Genomic DNA, 19,542 nt, shown 5'->3' with positions numbered 1-19,542 from the left:
TAGTATAGCAGTGTTCAAAGTTTCACCCAGAATCCAACAGTACCAATAACCTGCCTAATCTGATGAGGAGTCTGTGGCACCTGAAGATACAGCTTGTACTGTACCTCATTCCTATTGAGTCCAATCCACAGTGGTGTCTGCAGCTTCAGAGCCTGCAGCTCCAGGTAGGCTGCTGACAGTTCATCCAGGGTGCTAGCCAGCTGGCCCTCCTCAGCCTCACACTGCATCCGGGCTTCGGGCCATGTACAGTTCTGGGGCAGCACCTTGTAAGAGTCGTTGGCCAGCTTCACCCAGCCTCTAGGTAACACTGTCGGGGCCGGGACTGGGATGCCTGAGTCTAGGAGGGCAGAGCAACACTTAGTCACATTACAAATCAGAGGGCTGAGGATGGAGACCAGAAGAAGGATGAAGAAGAGGATGAAGAGGAGGAGAGAGAAAGAAGAGGAGAAGGAGGAGAAAGAAAGAAGAGGAAGTAGAAGAATGTCTTTGCTCACCAACTTTGCGCTGACAGATGAAGCCGTATGTGTCGTTGCAGGACCTGGTTTCCCATTTTCCCAAGATGGAGGAGGAACTGGCCATCACAACACACTGTGGGACAAAGATTATCAATAATGGACAACATTCACAGTCACAGACTTAATTCTGTCATATAGTAGAGCTTTGAGCAAAATGTAAGGCTAACACTTTAAATAATACATTTTTAATATATTATTATATCCAATTTATTGTGTGTATTTCTCATTTTGAATTGTGATAGTTCGTTTAAATGGATCTTACCTGACTAGCCCGAGAGGAAAGCATATCCATGTACCACTACAATTAGAAAACCAAATGGTATTTATTAAGACATTGTTCTAGAGATAGAATAAGCAAAGTAAACGACAGGGATTTATTTAATGTGTTTCAGTATAATATGTAAACGATGGGGATTTAGTCAATGCGTTTCAGTATAGTATGTAAACGATGGGGATTTAGTCAGTGTGTTTCAGTATAATATGTAACCGATGGGGATTTAGTCAATGCGTTTCAGTATAGTATGTAAACGATGGGGATTTAGTCAATGTGTTTCAGTATAATATGTAAACGATGGGGATTTAGTCAACGTGTTTCAGTATAATATGTAAACGATGGGGATTTAGTCAGTGTGTTTCAGTATAATATGTAAACGATGGGGATTTAGTCAGTGTGTTTCAGTATAATATGTAACCGATGGGGATTTAGTCAATGTGTTTCAGTATAATATGTAAACGATGGGGATTTAGTCAATGTGTTTCAGCATAATATGTAAACGATGGGGATTTAGTCAGTGTGTTTCAGTATAATATGTAAACGATGGGGATTTAGTCAATGTGTTTCAGTATAATATGTAAACGATGGGGATTTAGTCAGTGTGTTTCAGTATAATATGTAAACGATGGGGATTTAGTCAGTGTGTTTCAGTATAATATGTAACCGATGGTGATTTAGTCAATGTGTTTCAGTATAATATGTAACCGATGGGGATTTAGTCAATGTGTTTCAGTATAATATGTAAACGATGGGGATTTAGTCAGTGTGTTTCAGTATAATATGTAAACGATGGGGATTTAGTCAATGTGTTTCAGTATAATATGTAAACGATGGGGATTTAGTCAATGTGTTTCAGTATAATATGTAAACGATGGGGATTTAGTCAATGTGTTTCAGTATAATATGTAAACGATGGGGATTTAGTCAATGTGTTTCAGTATAATATGTAAACGATGGTGATTTAGTCAATGTGTTTCAGTATAATATGTAACCGATGGGGATTTAGTCAATGTGTTTCAGTATAATATGTAAACGATGGGGATTTAGTCAATGTGTTTCAGAATAATATGTAAACGATGGGGATTTAGTCAATGTGTTTCAGTATAATATGTAACCGATGGGGATTTAGTCAATGTGTTTCAATATAATATGTAAACGATGGTGATTAAGTCAATGTGTTTCAGAATAATATGTAAACGATGGGGATTTAGTCCGTGTGTTTCAGTATAATATGTAAACGATGGGGATTTAGTCAGTGTTTCAATATAATATGTAAATGATGGTGATTTAGTCAATGTGTTTCAGTATAATATGTAAACGATGGGGATTTAGTCAATGTGTTTCAGTATAATATGTAAACGATGGGGATTTAGTCAATGTGTTTCAGTATAATATGTAAACGATGGGGATTTAGTCAATGTGTTTCAGTCTAATATGTATCTAAACATATGTACAGTAGGCCTGTCGGTGGGTGTTTGTGGATATCTGTGTTTGTGTATAAATGTGTGTATACAATATGTGTAAAATACAGTCGCTAGTGAAAGTCTTCCCCTTGCACAGTCTTCACATTTTGCTCCCTTAAAATGACATCTAAAAGAGATTAAGTTAGATTTAAAGTTTTTTTTAAATGATTGACAATTTTCCACATTACATTACTATTAAATAGAAAATGAGGATGTCTTGACTGCGTACGTCTTCACCCCCCCAGAGTTCATACTTGGTGGAAGCACCTTTTGGCAGCCATTACAGCTGTGGATCATTTTGAATAAGATTCCACCAACCTACCACAACTCTTAGGGTGACATATATCCGTTGTTTTTGTCAAAACTCTTCAAGCACAGTAAATTTGGTTGGAAATCTTTGATGGACAGGATTATTCAAACATTGTTTCAGTTTTTTTAGCAGATTAAAGTCAGAACTGAGACTGAACCATTCAGGAGCACTCAACACCTATTGGAAAGCCATTCTGGCGTGTCTTTGGCTTTTAAATGTGTGCAATTAGGCTATCTTGTCCCTGGGACAGTCCCAGGGTTTCTTGTCCCTGGGATAGTCCCAGGCTTTCTTGTCCCTGGGATAGTCCCAGGCTTTCTTGTCCCTGGGATAGTCCCAGGCTTTCTTGTCCCTGGGATAGTACCAGGGTTTCTTGTCCCTGGGATAGTACCAGGGTTTCTTGTCCCTGGGATAGTACCAGGGTTTCTTGTCCCTGGGACAGTCCCAGGGTTTCTTGTCCCTGGGATAGTCCCAGGCTTTCTTGTCCCTGGGATAGTCCCAGGCTTTCTTGTCCATGGATAGTCCCAGGCTATCTTGTCCCTGGGATAGTCCCAGGCTTTCTTGTCCCTGGGATAGTACCAGGGTTTCTTGTCCCTGGGATAGTACCAGGGTTTCTTGTCGCTGGGATAGTACCAGGGTTTCTTGTCCCTGGGATAGTACCAGGGTTTCTTGTCCCTGGGATAGTACCAGGGTTTCTTGTCCCTGGGATAGTCCCAGGGATTTTCAGAAGACGGAGGTACGCTTTCCTTTTCTTTTTTACCTGGGCTCTTCTCAAGTAATGTATTTTGAAGTATGAACTCTGGGGCGTTTCCACCAAGTATGAACTCTGGGGCGTTTCCACCAAGTATGAACTCTGGGGCGTTTCCACCAAGTATGAACTCTGGGGCGTTTCCACCAAGTATGAACTCTGGGGCGTTTCCACCAAGTATGAACTCTGGGGCGTTTCCACCAAGTATGAACTCTGGGGCGTTTCCACCAAGTATGAACTCTGGGGCATTTACAAGTATGAACTCTGGGGCGTTTCCACCAAGTATGAACTCTGGGGTGTGAAGACATACACAATCAATACATCTTTATTTTTTTATTTTATTTTATTTTATTAATAAATAAAATCTCCAACTTTCTTTCACTTTGAATAGGTTTGTGTAGATCGGTAGGAAAAAAACATGTAATTTAATTCCTTTTTCACTTCATTTTAAGGCAGCAAAATGTGAAGATTGCAAAGCGGATGTAGACTTTCACTAGGTCCTGTGTGTGTACGTCTGTGTTTACTTAAAGTTTAAAGGGACTTTACCTGACGATAGTGACGCCGTCGCCATGGGGACATCTGCGACAGTCTCTACAATTGAGAAACAAAATATTATATATTAGGGGTATTTATTAAACATTACTGGTTTAGGGATACAATTTGCAAATTAAACTCAAAGTAAACTAATACATCATGTCCAGTGTGCCACACAGTGTTCCAGGCTGTAATGTATGTGTATATTATGTGAAATGTTTACTCAATTTTCACCACTAAGCAAATTTAAGGTCTGCTTTGCGCAAACTTGAAAGTTGTGAAAATTATTTGCAACTTCCAGCGCACGTTTACTGTGAACACTGTACCTACTTTAAGTTACAGTTTTAACAGTGGACAAGTAGGCAACTCTGGCTCTTTGATCATAATGTAGGCCTACCAGAGAGGCCATCATCAAAAACAATGGAGAAAATGCATCCCGTAACATTTGAACATGGAAATAGCTGTTCTATCATTCAGTCTACAGTAGCAGCAAATGTTTGGTGTTCAATATAGGCCTACATTCCATGAGACTTGCAGGACTTAACATTAACCTGTTCATCCACTTGTCCTTCAGACAAGGTGGTGACTGAATGTGTTGTTTGATGCCAGAAACATCTTGAGTTATTATTCCCATACAATTATTACATAGAATCAGACAAATTATTCTTCGCTCTGGTACTATCCCAGGGACAAGAAACCCAAGAAACCGCCTCAAAATACAACACCGCCCCTTTAAGACATAAAAAAGCTCTTTACCTGACTGGCTTTTCAAAGATGGCTAGAAATGCACACATTTTGTACTTTTGTAGGAAGAAACCACTGCCCCATTGTTTTTATTTTATTTCACCTTTATTTAACCAGGTAGGCCAATTGAGAACAAGTTCTCATTTACAACTGCGACCTGGCCAAGATAAAGCAAAGCAGTGTGAGCAAAAACAACACAGAGTTACAAATGGAATAAACAAAACATACAGTCAATAACACAATAGAAAAATGTGTATACAGTGTGTGCAAATGAAGTAAGGAGGTAAGGCAATAAATAGGCCAATAGTGGCGAAGTAATTATAATTTAGCAGATTTACACTGGAGTGATATATGCAGATGAGGATGTGCAAGTAGTGACACTGGTGTGTAAAAGAGCAGGAAAACAAAACAAATATGGGGATGAGGTAGGTAGTTGGTTGGATGGGCTATTTACAGATGGACTATTTACAGCTGCAGCGATCGGTAAGCTGCTCTGACAGCTGACGCTTAAAGTTAGTGAGGGAGATATAAGCCTCCAAACTTCAGTGATTTTTGCAGTTCGTTCCAATAATTGGCAGCAGAGAACTGGAAGGAGAGGCTGCTAAAGGAGGTGTTGGCTTTGGGGATGACCAGTGAAATATACCTGCTGGAGCGCGTGCTACGGGTGGGTGCTGCTATGGTGACCAGTGAGCTGAGATAAGGTGGGGCTTTACCTAGCAAAGACTTATAGATGACCTGGAGCCAGTGGGTTTGGCGACGAATATGTAGCGAGGACCAGCCAACGAGAGCATACAGGTCGCAGTGGTGGGTAGTATATGGGGCTTTGGTGACAAATGGTGACCACTCGTACTGTAGCCTAAACACAGTGAACGGCACATATCCATATATGGCTATTTGCATATAGGCCTACTGCAACTCTGATTGGTAATGGGGCAGCGGTCTGTGTAGAGTACAGGCTGAGTCCTGCCTGTCAATAGAATCCTACTCCAATGAGCTCTGCCTACAAGAAAATCTCTTGCACCGTTAGTTTTGCATACTAAGTCTTGCATAGTTCGTTTTGTGTCGGTATTTTACATTAAAATTGGCTAACATTGCGCTGATTCGACTACAATTCCCACAGTAGAGCGAAACACTGTTAACTGAAGAGGAAAACTAGAGAAAGGTGAGTGAAGTTCAATCTCGTGCTTCTCTGCAGTTTAGGCGGGAACATTGATTATGTCTTATGTAAATGTTTTGTTTATGTTTAAATGTGTAAATGTCTGCTTGGTCGTCATGCCTACGACCAGCTGTGGTATATTGGCCGTGGAACACAACCCTCGGCCCTCATTGCTTAGGTAAATGTGTGTACATGCGTACCTTCTTGAAATCGAAGTTTAAGTATTTGACTGCCTGGCCATCGGTCCAAACAAACGCGAACCGGTTTAAGTTACTCAGTCCAATCCACAGGTCAGTAGCACCAGAAGTCATCTGGGTCGTCAGAAACACTGCAACCATAGAGATAGATAGAGGACTCATCTTTAGATCTGTGTCATTATAGAGTATGTGACAGCATGAGCAGCTCCATAGAGATAGATAGAGGACTCATCTTTAGATCTGTGTCATTATAGAGTCTGTGACAGCATGAGCAGCTCCATAGAGATAGAGGGGAGCAGCTAAAGGACTCATCTTGGGTCTGGACGTGAGGTCAAGAAAACTATATAGAGGACTCATCTTTATATCGGTGTCATTATAGTCACTGTGACAGCATGAGCAGCTCCATAGAGGTAGATAGAGGACTCATCTTTAGATCTGTGTCATTATAGAGTCTGTGACAGCATGAGCAGCTCCATAGAGGTTAAAATAATCTCACCTTGCTCCTGCCTATTGGTGATGGACGCCAGGTTAGCTCCCATCGATTGGCAGAACGATCTGGCCTCGAGCCAGGTTCTAGGTACCCGGTATCCAGTCAGTTTGTAGCACTATAAACAAAAATAAGTAATTAATCATGTTGATTGATTATAGGCAAACACTTTGAGTTAGACTTCTGTTCTCAAAGCATGTTGTAAAACTGTATCGTCTGTTTGCATGTGAAAGACATTTAAAATATTATTATCACATAACCATGATTATATCACTCCTCCTGTGTAACCTTTGATCTCTGACCTTAGGATCAATTCTCGCCTCTTACTGACCTTAGACTGGTAGAGGATCCATTCCGGGGGGCAGCCTCCTGTGGGGGGGGCAGTAGGGGGCACGGTGCTGTTCACTGGGGGGGAACCACTCCTCTCACAGATGGACCTCATTTCAGTGCCACAGTTATAGTCATGCCAGAAACCTGAACACACAGTTATAGTCATGCCAGAAACCTGAACACACAGTTATAGTCATGCCAGAAACCTGAACACACAGTTATAGTCATGCTAGAAACCTGAACACACAGTTATAGTCATGCCAGAAACCTGAACACACAGTTATAGTCATGCTAGAAACCTGAACACACAGTTATAGTAGACCTAGTCATGCCATTGAGTTATGTGGTAACCAGCCCCAAGATTCAGAATGAAAATAACTCAATGGAAGTTCTTATAAAAGAGGATTTTTTTTTGGCCTCATCTCATCTTTAGCTCACCAATGGAGCTGGCCATGGCAACACAGTTCTCATCGTTGTTCTTGAAGTCCGGCTGGTTGTTGTCCCATCTCTGGAATACTACTGGGGAACTGTCCATCCAGCTGGACAGAACACAGGACACAATAACTCAGAACACAAAACATAAGATATTGAATATCCCTTTGAGCATGGTGAAGTTATTAGTTACACTTTGGATGGTGTACACCCAGTCACTATAAAGATATATGCGTCCGTAACTAAGATGCTGGAGAGGAAGGAAACCGCTCAGGGAGTTCACCATGAGACCAATGGAGACATTAAACCAGTGTAATGGCTGTGATAGGAGAAAACTTAAGATGGATCAACAATCACAATACTAACCTAAATGATATAGTGAAAAGAAGGAAACCTGTACTGAATAAAAATAAGGCAACAAGGCACTAAAGTAATTTGGCAAAATTTGGGCAAAGAACTTAACTTTTTGTCATGAATACAAAGTGTTATGTTTGGGGAAAATCCAATACAACACATCACTGAGTACCACTGTCACGCCGCCGCCGTAAGGAAGTCCCACCCGGACCCTCCCCTTTAGAGTCAGGTATTGCGGCCGGAGTCCGCACCTTTGGGGGGGTACTGTCACGCCCTGGCCATAGAGAGGGTTTTGTTCTCTATTTTGGTTAGGCCAGGGTGTGACTGGGGTGGGCGTTCTATGTTCCTTTTTCTATGTTTTTGTATTTCTTTGTTTTGGGCCGAGTATGGTTCCTAATCAGAGGCAGCTGTCTATCGTTGTCTCTGATTAGGAATCATACTTAGGCAGCCTTTTCCCACCTGTGCTTTGTGGGATCTTGTGTTTGTGTAGCTGCCTGTGAGCAGGCCAGAACGTCACGCTTCGTCTTCATCTGTATTGTTTTGGTGAGTGTTCATATTTATTAAACATGTGGAACTCTAACCACGCTGCGCCTTGGTCTACTCCTTTAGACGATCGTGACAACCACTCTTCATATTTCAAGCATAGTGGTGGCTGTATCATGTTATAGGTATGCCTGTCATCGTTAAGGACTGGGGAGGTTTTCAGGATAAAAGGAAATGGAATGGAGCGTAGCACAAGCAAAATCCTAGAGGAAAACCTGGTTCAGTCTGCTTTCCACCTGACACTGGGAGATGAATTCACCTTTCAGCAGAACGATAACCTAAAACACAAGGCCAAATCTACACTGGAGTTGCTTGCCAAGAAGACAGCGAATGTTCCTTAGTGGCCGATATTAAAGTTTTGACTTAAATCTACTTGAAAATCTAGGGCAAAACCTGAAAATGGTTGTCTAGCAATGATCAACAACCAATTTGACAGAGCTTGAATAATGTTTGAAAGAATAATGGGCAAATGTTGCAGAATCTAGGTGTGGAAAGCTCTTAGAGACTTACCCAGAAAGACTCACAGCTGTAATCGCTGCCAAGTGTGATTCTAACATGTATTCACTCAGAGGTGTGAATACTTATGTAAATGAGATATGTCTGTATTTCATTTTCAATAAATGTGTAAACATTTATAAAAACAAGTTTGTACTTTGTCATTATGGGGTATTGTGTGTAGATTTGTGAGATAAAAAATACTATTTAATCCATTTTGAATTCAGGCTGTAACAACAGAATGAAGAATAAATCAAGGGATATGAATCCTTTCTGAAGGAACTGTATGTGTATGGTGGTGGGGTATCCCTGGAACCCACTGCATTTTTCAACATTTCTGATAAGTCAGGAAGCAATACAAAAAACAAATCAAAATCATTTATTTACATTTTTATATTTTAAGCCATCCTAATTGGGTGGGCTAGTATGCATTCGGGCAGGGCCTCTGCCCAGCCTGCCCTGCCGTGGCTTCTCCTCTGCACGAAACATGGAACACAGAACTCAGAACACACAAGACATAGAACACAGAAAGAACACGGACAATACACAGAAAATATGCTGCGTTCATGACATGCCGGAATGTTCGGAAATACAACTACTAAACACGGAGCAATGAGTTGTGTGCATTCACATGCTTTGAACTGACTGAGAACGTCAACTGGCTAATGTCTAAGAAGCTACGTCAACCATGAACAAAAAGCGCAGCCATCACGCTCTCATCCAAATTATAGTGTTAAAAAAAGGTCCAAATAAATTGATTTGGATAAATAATGTTTTGTCAAGTTATGTTCTTGGTAGGTGACGTCAGAGTTCAGCATGTCTGAAAAGTCTCCAATTGGAGGGCCTTTTAAATTGATTTCTCCCAGAAAGGAAGCTTGTATTTCAGAGTTTCTAAAATGTCATGAACGCAGCAATAGAACAGCAGTTTGACACCACTAGTTTAGAAGTGATATAAAAAACGTTGTATTTTTATTTGTTTTATAATCTTCTTTTACTCGTTTTATACTCACCCGAAAGAGCGATCAAGATCAACTGTTAGCCCGATGTAATGGTTTCCCAAACGCTTTTTATTGATCTGAAAAAAGAGCAATTAACATTAGGGACTAGCTGTCTTGGAGTCAACATGGGCTACCGTCCGTTTCGACACCTTGTAGAGTCCAAGCCCCGACGAATTGAGGGCAAAAGGGGGTGCAACTCAATGTTAGAAAGGTGTTCTTAATGTTTTGTGGATTCAGTGTATATCAGTGGTGGGAAAATTGCCCAATTATCATAATTGAGTAAAAGTAAAGATACCTTAATATAAAATGAGAGTCACCCAGTAAAATACGACTTGAGTAAAAGTCTTAAAGTATGTTTTTTTAATATACTTAAGTATCAAAAGTATTTATCAAATTCCTTATATTAAGCAAAAATTTTGTATTTACGGATAGCCAGGTGCACACTCCAACACTCAGACATAATTTACAAAGGAAGCCTTTGTGTACCGTGAGGCCGTGAGTCCGTCAGATCAGAGGCAGTAAGGATTACCAGGGATTGATTAGTGTGTGAATTGGACCATTTTCCTGTCCTGCTAAACATTCAAAATGTTACTTTTGGGTGTGAGGGAAAGTGTATGGAGTAAAAAACACATCGCTTTCTTTAGGAATGTAGTGAAGTAGAAGTACTTAAGTAGTACTATACACCAATGGTGTATATAGCTCTGCCAATGTGTTTGAAAGCAGGACTATAGCGAAACTATAGGTGTTTACCTTTTTCCACAGAAATGTATTTTCTGTTAGTCCGTTGATAACAACAAGGTCCCCATGCCTCTGTTGACAGTAGTGTCTGGCGCCCTCCATGGCCAGCAGTTCAGTATTAAAGAAATATTGAGAGCCTCCAAACTCCAGCCAGCCATCCTCTGTCACATTATACTCTAGACAGGATTAGAAAATACTCAAATAAGTTATCTGCTTGGTCTAGACTAGAGACCAAGCAGATAAGTCCCCTCTAGAGACCAAGCAGATAAGTCCCCTCTAGAGACCAAGCAGATATGTCCCCTCTAGAGACCAAGCAGATAAGTCCCCTCTAGAGACCAAGCAGATAAGTCCCCTCTAGAGACCAAGCAGATAAGTCCCCTCTAGAGACCAAGCAGATAAGTCCCCTCTAGAGACCAAGCAGATAAGTCCCCTCTAGAGACCAAGCAGATAAGTCCCCTCTAGAGACCAAGCAGATAAGTCCCCTCTAGAGACCAAGCAGATAAGTCCCCTCTAGAGACCAAGCAGATAAGTCCCTTCTAGAGACCAAGCAGATAAGTCCCCTCTAGAGACTTATCTGCTTGGTGTAGTCTCCACAGAAGCGACTTATCTGCTTAGTGTAGTCTCTAGAAGGGGGCTTGTCCGCTCGGTCTCTCGAGGGGACTTGTCATAGGCCGTTTGGACTGCGTTCCAAAGTTCACACTAGCATACCACAATGCGTCCTCAAAATATTTATACTTTTAATGTGGTGAGCTCATTCATTTATTCATTAATTTAAGAGTGATAGACAACTCATCAACACTTGCCAATATTTTCCAGGGAGTCCTGGGAGCTATGGGATGCGTACTGTCAAGGAAACTTACCAGGGACGGTGTTGTTGGGAGGAGGTAGTGGGGTCACTCCTGTAATGCCACAGAGAAAAGAGGAGGAGAATGGAGAAGAGAAGAGGAGAGAGAAGTCTGTTTTAGCTCACCAAGCTAAAGCCTTCTGGTCCCAGTAAGGTTACTAATCATGCACGTGAGGTCGACTAAAATACTTCCGTCCCACAGACAGAGGCGCTACATCCTGAATGTCTTCCTTTTATAGTGTTGCACTTTTGACCAGAACCTCATGGGCGGCGCACCTAGTGGCCGGAGACTTTAATGCAGGGAAACTTAAATCAGTTCTACCTCCTTTCTACCAGCATGTTACATGTGCAACCAGAGAAAAAAAACACTAGACCACCTTTACTCCACACACAGAGACGCGTACAAAGATTTCTCTCGCCCTCCATTTGGCAAATCTGACCATAACTATCCACCTGATTCCTGCCAACAAGCAAAAACTAAAGCAGGAAGTACCAGTGACTCACTCGATTTGGAAGTGTTCAGATGACGCAGATGCTAAGCTACAGTACTGTTTTGCTGCACAGATTGGAAAATGTTCTGGGATTCTTCCGATGGCATTGAGGAGTATACCACATCAGTCAATGGCTTCATCAATAAGTGCATCGACGACGTCGTCCCCACAGTGACCTTATGTGCATACCTCAACCAGAATGATACATACCTCAACCATGGATTACAGGCAACATCCGCACTGAGCTAAAGGGTAGAGCTGCTGCTTTCAAGGAGCAGGACTCTGTCATGACGTTGCCCTCTTTGAGTACAGGGAGGACAGTTGACGCCCACCCCCTTGCACCATCCCCCAACCTACCTCCCCCCACCCAGGCCCTGTGTGAAGGGGTCGTAAATTTCTAAAGGAGAATGTCCTGCCGCATGGGCCAGTTGAGACACAGAGGGGTTTCATAGAGAGACAAAGGAAATTCTTCCAACTCACAAAATTGGGGAACCGAACGACATTTATGTTCTGGAGAAGGTATAAAAGATCGGTGAAGAATCCAGCTACGAACTGGTCCGCTTGGTACAATTTTGTGATACTCAGAAGAGACAATATAGCCATATTACCATAATACTGTTTATATAATAGCCTCAGCTATGCGACTTGCATCTAAATGGTTGTATAAAATGTATTAATAAGAATAAAGCTATTTGGAATACGTTGAGATGCTATGTACTGATGTTGATGTGATAGAATGTATTTCTGTTCAAAGCTTAAATCAGTCATCGGCACTCCCCCCAGGGACACAGACAGGACCAGGCGTCATGTGACAAGCCTGTTCTATGTTCACGTATAAAATCCCCACCCTGATTTTCCTTCATCAGACCAGGCCTCCACTCCATTACGAGTTGGCCAATAGGTTTGACCATCCAATTCCTCTACTGAAAGTTAACTACACCACGTGGTTAACTTTTAGTCTATCGATACCGACAGAATAAGAACAAGTCTTTGATATTAATTATTAGTCTGCAGCTAAGTACTCGATATCATCGAACGCGAAGACCGACGAAACATCCATTCTATAACGACATTAATAAATGTCGCTTTGAAAGATGCATTCTAACCAAGAGAGAGAGAACGCGGACAAAAACTCTCCAACAGGACAAAAACTCTCCAACAAGGATCCCGACAACACACTGAGTGTAAATATATATTGATTGCAATTGTTCACAAATGAGTGAGCGTTCATGTGCAAAGGATTAGCATATCAATTGTTAATATTTATGAACTCTGTAGTGTCTTCTCAGCTGCCCTTTATGACCCTTTGTTTTAACAAGACACCAGCCATGCCAGTTTAGCCCACTAGGGCACATTACTCTACCAATTCTTTGTGACGATAATTACTGTTTGTATGCTTTCTGTGAATTACTTAGTTTAGTAAATAAATGATTTTAAGACAATTGATGTATGGATGACTTTTAGTAAAGGCTGGGTTCGTGCAGATACAACAATTTACGATGTTTGGAATGAGACTGGACGCGAGGTAAAATACACCATTTAAATCAGAAGATAATCGGCCTATACTATAATATAATATAATGTTATGATATAGGAAAGTTATATTAGGAAAATTATAACTTTGTTATCTGAATATTTTCCTTGGTGCCCCGATCTCCTAGTTAATTACAGTTAAACGATTAATCAGTTTAATCGCGTGATAATAATTACAGGGAGTTATTTTGATAAACATGTCTTCAGTTAATGGTGCCCAAAGACACGACAACTCTAACCCGGAAACTTATAACAAATCCCGCTATGCCCTTCAATGAATCATCAAACAGGCAAAGCATCAATACAGGACAAAGATTGAATCCCACTACACCGGCTCCGATGCTCGTCGGATGTGGCAGGGCTTGCAAACTATTACAGACTACAAAGGGAAGCACAGCTGCAAGCTGCCCATTGACGCAAGCCTACCAGATGAGTTAAATTGCTTCTATGCGTGCTTCGAGGCAAGCAACACTGAAGCATACATGAGAGCACCAGCTGTTCTGGATGACTGTGTAATCACACTCTCCGTAGCCGATGTGAGTAAGACCTTTAAACAGGTCAACATTCACAAGGCCGCAGAGACAGACGGATTACCAGGACGTGTACTCCGAGCATGCGCTGATCAACTGGCAAGTGTCTTCACTGACAATTTCAATCTGTCCCTAACCAGGTCTAACATGAAACATGTTTCAAGCAGATTGCCATAGTGCCTGTGCCCAAGAACACCAAGGTAACCTGCCTAAATGACGACCGACCCGCAGCACTCACGTCTATAACCATGAAGTGCTTTGAAAGGCTGGTCATGGCTCACATCAACACCATTATCCCAGAAACCTTAGACCCACTCCAATCTGCATACCGACTGAACAGATGACGCAATCTCTATTTCACTCCACACTGCCCTTTCCCACCTGGACAAAAGGACCACCTACGTGAAAATGCTATTCATTGACTACAGCTCTGGATTCAACACCATAGTGCCCTCAAAGCTCATCACTAAGCTAAGGACGCTGGGACTAAACACCTCCCTCTGCAACTGGATCATGGACAACCTGACGAGCCACCCCCAGGTGGTGAGGGTAGGCAGCAACACATCTGCCACGCTGATCCTCAACACAGGGGCCTCTCAGGGGTGCAGTCCCCTCCTGTACTCCCTGTTTACCCAATACTGCATGACCAAGCATGACTCCAACACTATTATTACGTTTGCTGACGACACAGTGGTAGGCCTGATCACTGACAACGATGAGACGGCCTATAGGGAGGAGGTCAGAGACATCGCAGTGTGGTGCCAGGATAACAACCTCTCCCTCAACGTGATCAAGACAAAGGAGATGATCGTGGACTACAGGAAAAGGAGGGCCCAGCACGCCCCCATTCTCATCGACGGGGCTGTAGTGGAGCAGGTTGAGAGCTTCAAGTTCCTTGGTGTCCACATCACCAACAAACTATCATGGTCCAAACACACCAAGACAGTCGTGAAGAGGGCACGACCACTGCTATTCCCCTCAGGAGGCTGAAAAGGTGTGTCATGGATCCTCAGATCCTCAGAAAATTCTAATGCTGCACCACCAAGAGCATCCTGACTGGTTGCATTAACGCCTGGTATGGCAACTGAGATGCAGTGCCTTAGACCGCTGCGCCACTCAGGAGCCCCATATAGCCTCGCTACTGTTATTTTAGTGATGTGCATTAATTAGTTATTTTTAAATGTTATTTTTTTCTTCTTTTTTAATTAAATGTTTATTTAGTAAATACTTTCTTAAAACACTTATTTTAAACACTTACTTTAAACTGCATTGTTGGTTAATTAAGGGCTTGCAAGTAAGCATTTCCCTTCAGGGATCTCACACAGCCAGTCATTGAGCCATACATTACAGTACCTTTAGGGATCTCACACAGCCAGTCATTGTAGACCTCACAGTACCTTTAGAGATCTCACACAGCCAGTCGTTGTAGCCCTCACAGTCTACATCGTTCCAGGATCCCTTTTCATCCCAGTTAAAGTAAATCTCAGCACAGGACTCCACGCTGTTGTAGTTGTCTGGTTGCCCCTTCATCCAGTGTTGGAAGGACAGCTGAGGACAAACATATTTGTAATAGAAATACCTTTCCCATGAGGTAGACTTCTGATCAACAATACTTCCAATCTATCACAGACAATCATGAACATTCCTTGAGGAAAAACATCAGCCAACATGGGAGGCAGTTCAGTTGGAAGTGTTCAGGAACAATACCAGCAACACATTATTATAATTAGCAGTAGTAGTAGTAGTAGTAGTAGTAGTATTACTAGTAGTAGTAGTAGAAGTACTACTAGTATTACTAGTAGTAGTAGTACTAGTAGTATTACTAGTAGTAGTAGTACTAGTAGTATTACTAGTAGTAGTAGTAGTAGTATTACTAGTAGTAGTAGTAGTAGTAGTAGCATTATAATTAGTAGCAGTATTTCTATGACTAGCAGCAGTAGTAGTATTACTATTATTATTATAATTAGTAGTAGTAGTAGTAGTAGTAGTATTACTATTAGTAGTAGTATTACTATTAGTAGTGGTAGTACTAGTAGTATTACTAGAAGTAGTAGTAGCAGTATTTCTATGACTAGCAGTAGTAGTAGTAGTATTTATATTATTATTATTAGTAGTTGTAGTAGTATTACTATTATTATTATAATTAGTAGTAGTAGTAGTAGTATATTAGTAGTAGTAGTAGTAGTAGTAATAATAGTAGTATTATAATTATAATTAGTAGTAGTAGTAGTATTATTACTATTTTAGTTGTAGTAGTAGTAGTAGGAGTAGTAGTGTTATATTAGTAGTAGTAGAAGTAGTAGTAGTAGTAGTAGTAGCAGTAGTAGTATTTCTATGACTAGTAGTAGTAGTTGTAGTATTACTATTATTATTATTATAATTAGTAGTAGTAGTAGTAGTAGTATTACTATTAGTAGCAGTAGTAGTAGTAGTGTTACTATTAGTAGTAGTAGTAGTAGTAGTGTTACTAGTAGTAGTAGTATTACTATTAGTAGTATTACTATTAGTAGTATTACTAGTAGTAGTAGCAGTAGTAGTATTACTAGTAGTAGTAGTAGTAGTAGTAGTAGTAGCAGTATTACTATTAGTAGCAATAGTAGTATTACTATTGGTAGCAGTATTGGTATTACTATTAATAGTAGTAGTAGTGTTACTATTATTATTATAATTAGTAGTAGTACTAGTATTATAATTCGTATTATTATGTGAACATAACTCACTGGTGACCCATCAGTCCAGGCGTAGCCAGCGTTTGGATTCTGAGCACTCAGGCCGATCCAGGAAGTCCCACCATGGCTACGGTATCTAAAACATTATATCACATTATTACCATGGCTACGGTGTCCAAAACAATATCATATTATCACCATGGCTACAGTATCCAAAACAATATCATATTATCACCATGGCTACGGTGTCCAAAACAATACTATATTATCACCATGGTTATTGTATCCAAAACAAAACTATATTATCACCATGGCTGGTTAATACAACTTCTATCAGTTTGAGTTAGCAGTATTACATTATTGGTATGTCTGGGGCCCCACCTAGTGGACCTTGTTTGAGAAAACTGGAAGAAGGTGGAAATAGAACTGTCATATACTGTAACAAACATGTTACTAAACCTTTATAGGTAACAAACATGTTACTAAACCTTTATAGATAACAAACATGTTACTAAACCTTTATAGGTAACAAACATGTTACTAAACCTTTATAGGTAACAAACATGTAATTTAACTTTTATAGGTAACAAACATGTTACTAAACCTTTATAGATAACAAACATGTTACTAAACCTTTATAGGTAACAAACATGTTACTAAACCTTTATAGGTAACAAACATGTTACTAAACCTTTATAGGTAACAAACATGTTACTAAACCTTTATAGGTAACAAACATGTTACTAAACCTTTATAGATAACAAACATGTTACTAAACCTTTATAGGTAACAAACATGTAATTTAACTTTTATAGGTAACAAACATGTTACTAAACCTTTATAGATAACAAACATGTTACTAAACCTTTATAGGTAACAAACATGTTACTAAACCTTTATAGATAACAAACATGTTACTAAACCTTTATAGGTAACAAACATGTAATTTAACTTTTATAGGTAACAAACATGTTACTAAACCTTTATAGGTAACAAACATGTTACTAAACCTTTATAGATAACAAACATGTTACTAAACCTTTATAGGTAACAAACATGTTACTAAACCTTTATAGGTAACAAACATGTTACTAAACCTTTATAGGTAACAAACATGTTACTAAACCTTTATAGGTAACAAACATGTTACTAAACCTTTATAGGTAACAAACATGTTACTAAACCTTTATAGGTAACAAACATGTAATTTAACTTTTATAGGTTGACTCTTTGGATCCTAGAATAAGTCCTGTCGAAGATTTTTGGGGGTCTGGAATCGTTGCTAATCGATAAAGGTGTGTGTTGGAATATCTGAGTGTTTAAGTGAGGTTGTTTGTAGAACTTACACATGATGAATAGACTGGAGGTCCGTAGAGCTGTGTATGCTGAGTAGGTCTCCTCCAATCACCCTGCAGAAGTCCCGAGCCTCAATCCAGGTCTTCTTATCTGCGTGAGGCCATGTAAAGAACTGGACCAGACAGACAACCTATTCAGTGCACTACTTTAGACCAGAGCCCTATGGGTAGTGCACTACTTTAGACCAGAACCCTATGGGGTAGTGCACTACTTTAGACCAGAACCCTATGGGTAGTGCACTACTTTTGACCAGAGCCCCATGGGCACCACACAGGGAAAAGACTGTCATTTAGGACACAGACTGTCTCTGGATCATGATCTGTTACAGTTAGGAAGAGATCCTTATACTACAGACTGTCTCTGGATCCTGATCTGTTACAGTTAGGAAGAGATCTTTATTCTACAGACAGTCTCTGGATCATGATCTGTTACAGTTAGGAAGAGATCCTTATTCTACAGACTGTCTCTGGATCACGATCTGTTACAGTTAGGAAGAGATCTTTATTCTACAGACAGTCTCTGGATCATGATCTGTTACAGTTAGGAAGAGATCCTTATTCTACAGACTGTCTCTGGATCACGATCTGTTACAGTTAGGAAGAGATCCTTAAAACCTGTTAGGGCTAGGGGGCAGTATTTGCACGGCCGGATAAAAAAACGTACCCGATTTAATCTGGTTACTACTCCTGCCCAGTAACTAGAATATGCATATAATTGTTTGACTTGGATAGAAAACACCCTAAAGTTTCTAAAACTGTTTGAATGGTGTCTGTGAGTATAACAGAACTCATATGGCAGGCAAAACCCTGAGACAAATCCTGACAGGAAACTGAAATCTGATGTGTGGATATCACTTCAAACATTTGCCATTGAAACACACAGGGGCTTGTGATTCATTTAGCACTTCCTATGGCTTCCACTAGATGTCCCCAGTCTTTACAAAGTGGTTTGAGTCTCCTACTATCAAAATTGACTGAAAGAGAGGATGTTTATCTTGGTCACAGGGGATGGGCCATTACCATTGTGACGTCGGCGCCCATGGGTACTCTCCCTTTTCGAAACATTTTGAAAGACAATGCAACCGTCCCAATGGAATATTATTGAAGCCCTGGTTGAAAAAGCCCCTAAAGATTTATGTTATACAACGTTTGACATGTTTGAACGAACTTAAATATATATTTTTTGCTCATTCCTGACGACAAGTCAGACGCACACGGTACATTTTCACTAGCCTTCGGAGCGCTAACACTATTGGGACATAAATTATTAACTTTTTTGAACAAAACTACATTTGTTATGGACCTGGGATTCCTAGAAGTGCCTTCTGATAAAGATAATAAAGGTAAGGGATTATTTACAATAGTATTTTTGATGGTTGATCGTTCCAAGATGGCTCCAACATTTATAGCCTAGACTTTTTTCTGGGCATACCACGTCGTTTATTGCAAAGTGTGATTTCCCAGTAAAGTTATTTTTAAATCTGGCAAAGAGATGGCATTCAAGACATGTTAATCTATAAGTCTTTGAATGACAATATTACATTTTAACAATGTTTTCGAATAGTAATTTTGTAAATTGTAGCGCTGATCCATCGGAAGCATTTGAGGGAAAATATTTTCTGAACGTCATGCGCCGATGTAAAATGCTGTTTTTATATATAAATATGAACTTTATTGAACAAAAAATGCATGTTTTGTGTAACATGATGTCCTAGGAGTGTCATCTGATGAAGGTTGTCAAAGGTTAGTGCTGCATTTAGCTGTGTTTTGGGTATTTGTGATGCATGCTAGTTGCTTTGAAAATG

At 40.3% G+C, this 19,542-nt stretch overlaps 1 pseudogene; it reads right to left on the bottom strand.

Annotated features, from left to right (window-relative positions):
- The window catches only part of LOC106596196 (macrophage mannose receptor 1-like), a 49,182-nt pseudogene that overhangs the window by 7,566 nt on the left and 22,074 nt on the right, over positions 1-19,542 (bottom strand).

The sequence above is a fragment of the Salmo salar genome, chromosome ssa03, assembly GCF_905237065.1.
Source record: "Salmo salar chromosome ssa03, Ssal_v3.1, whole genome shotgun sequence".
NCBI classification, from domain to species: domain Eukaryota; kingdom Metazoa; phylum Chordata; class Actinopteri; order Salmoniformes; family Salmonidae; genus Salmo; species Salmo salar.
This window is presented reverse-complemented; position numbering and strand designations above follow the sequence as displayed.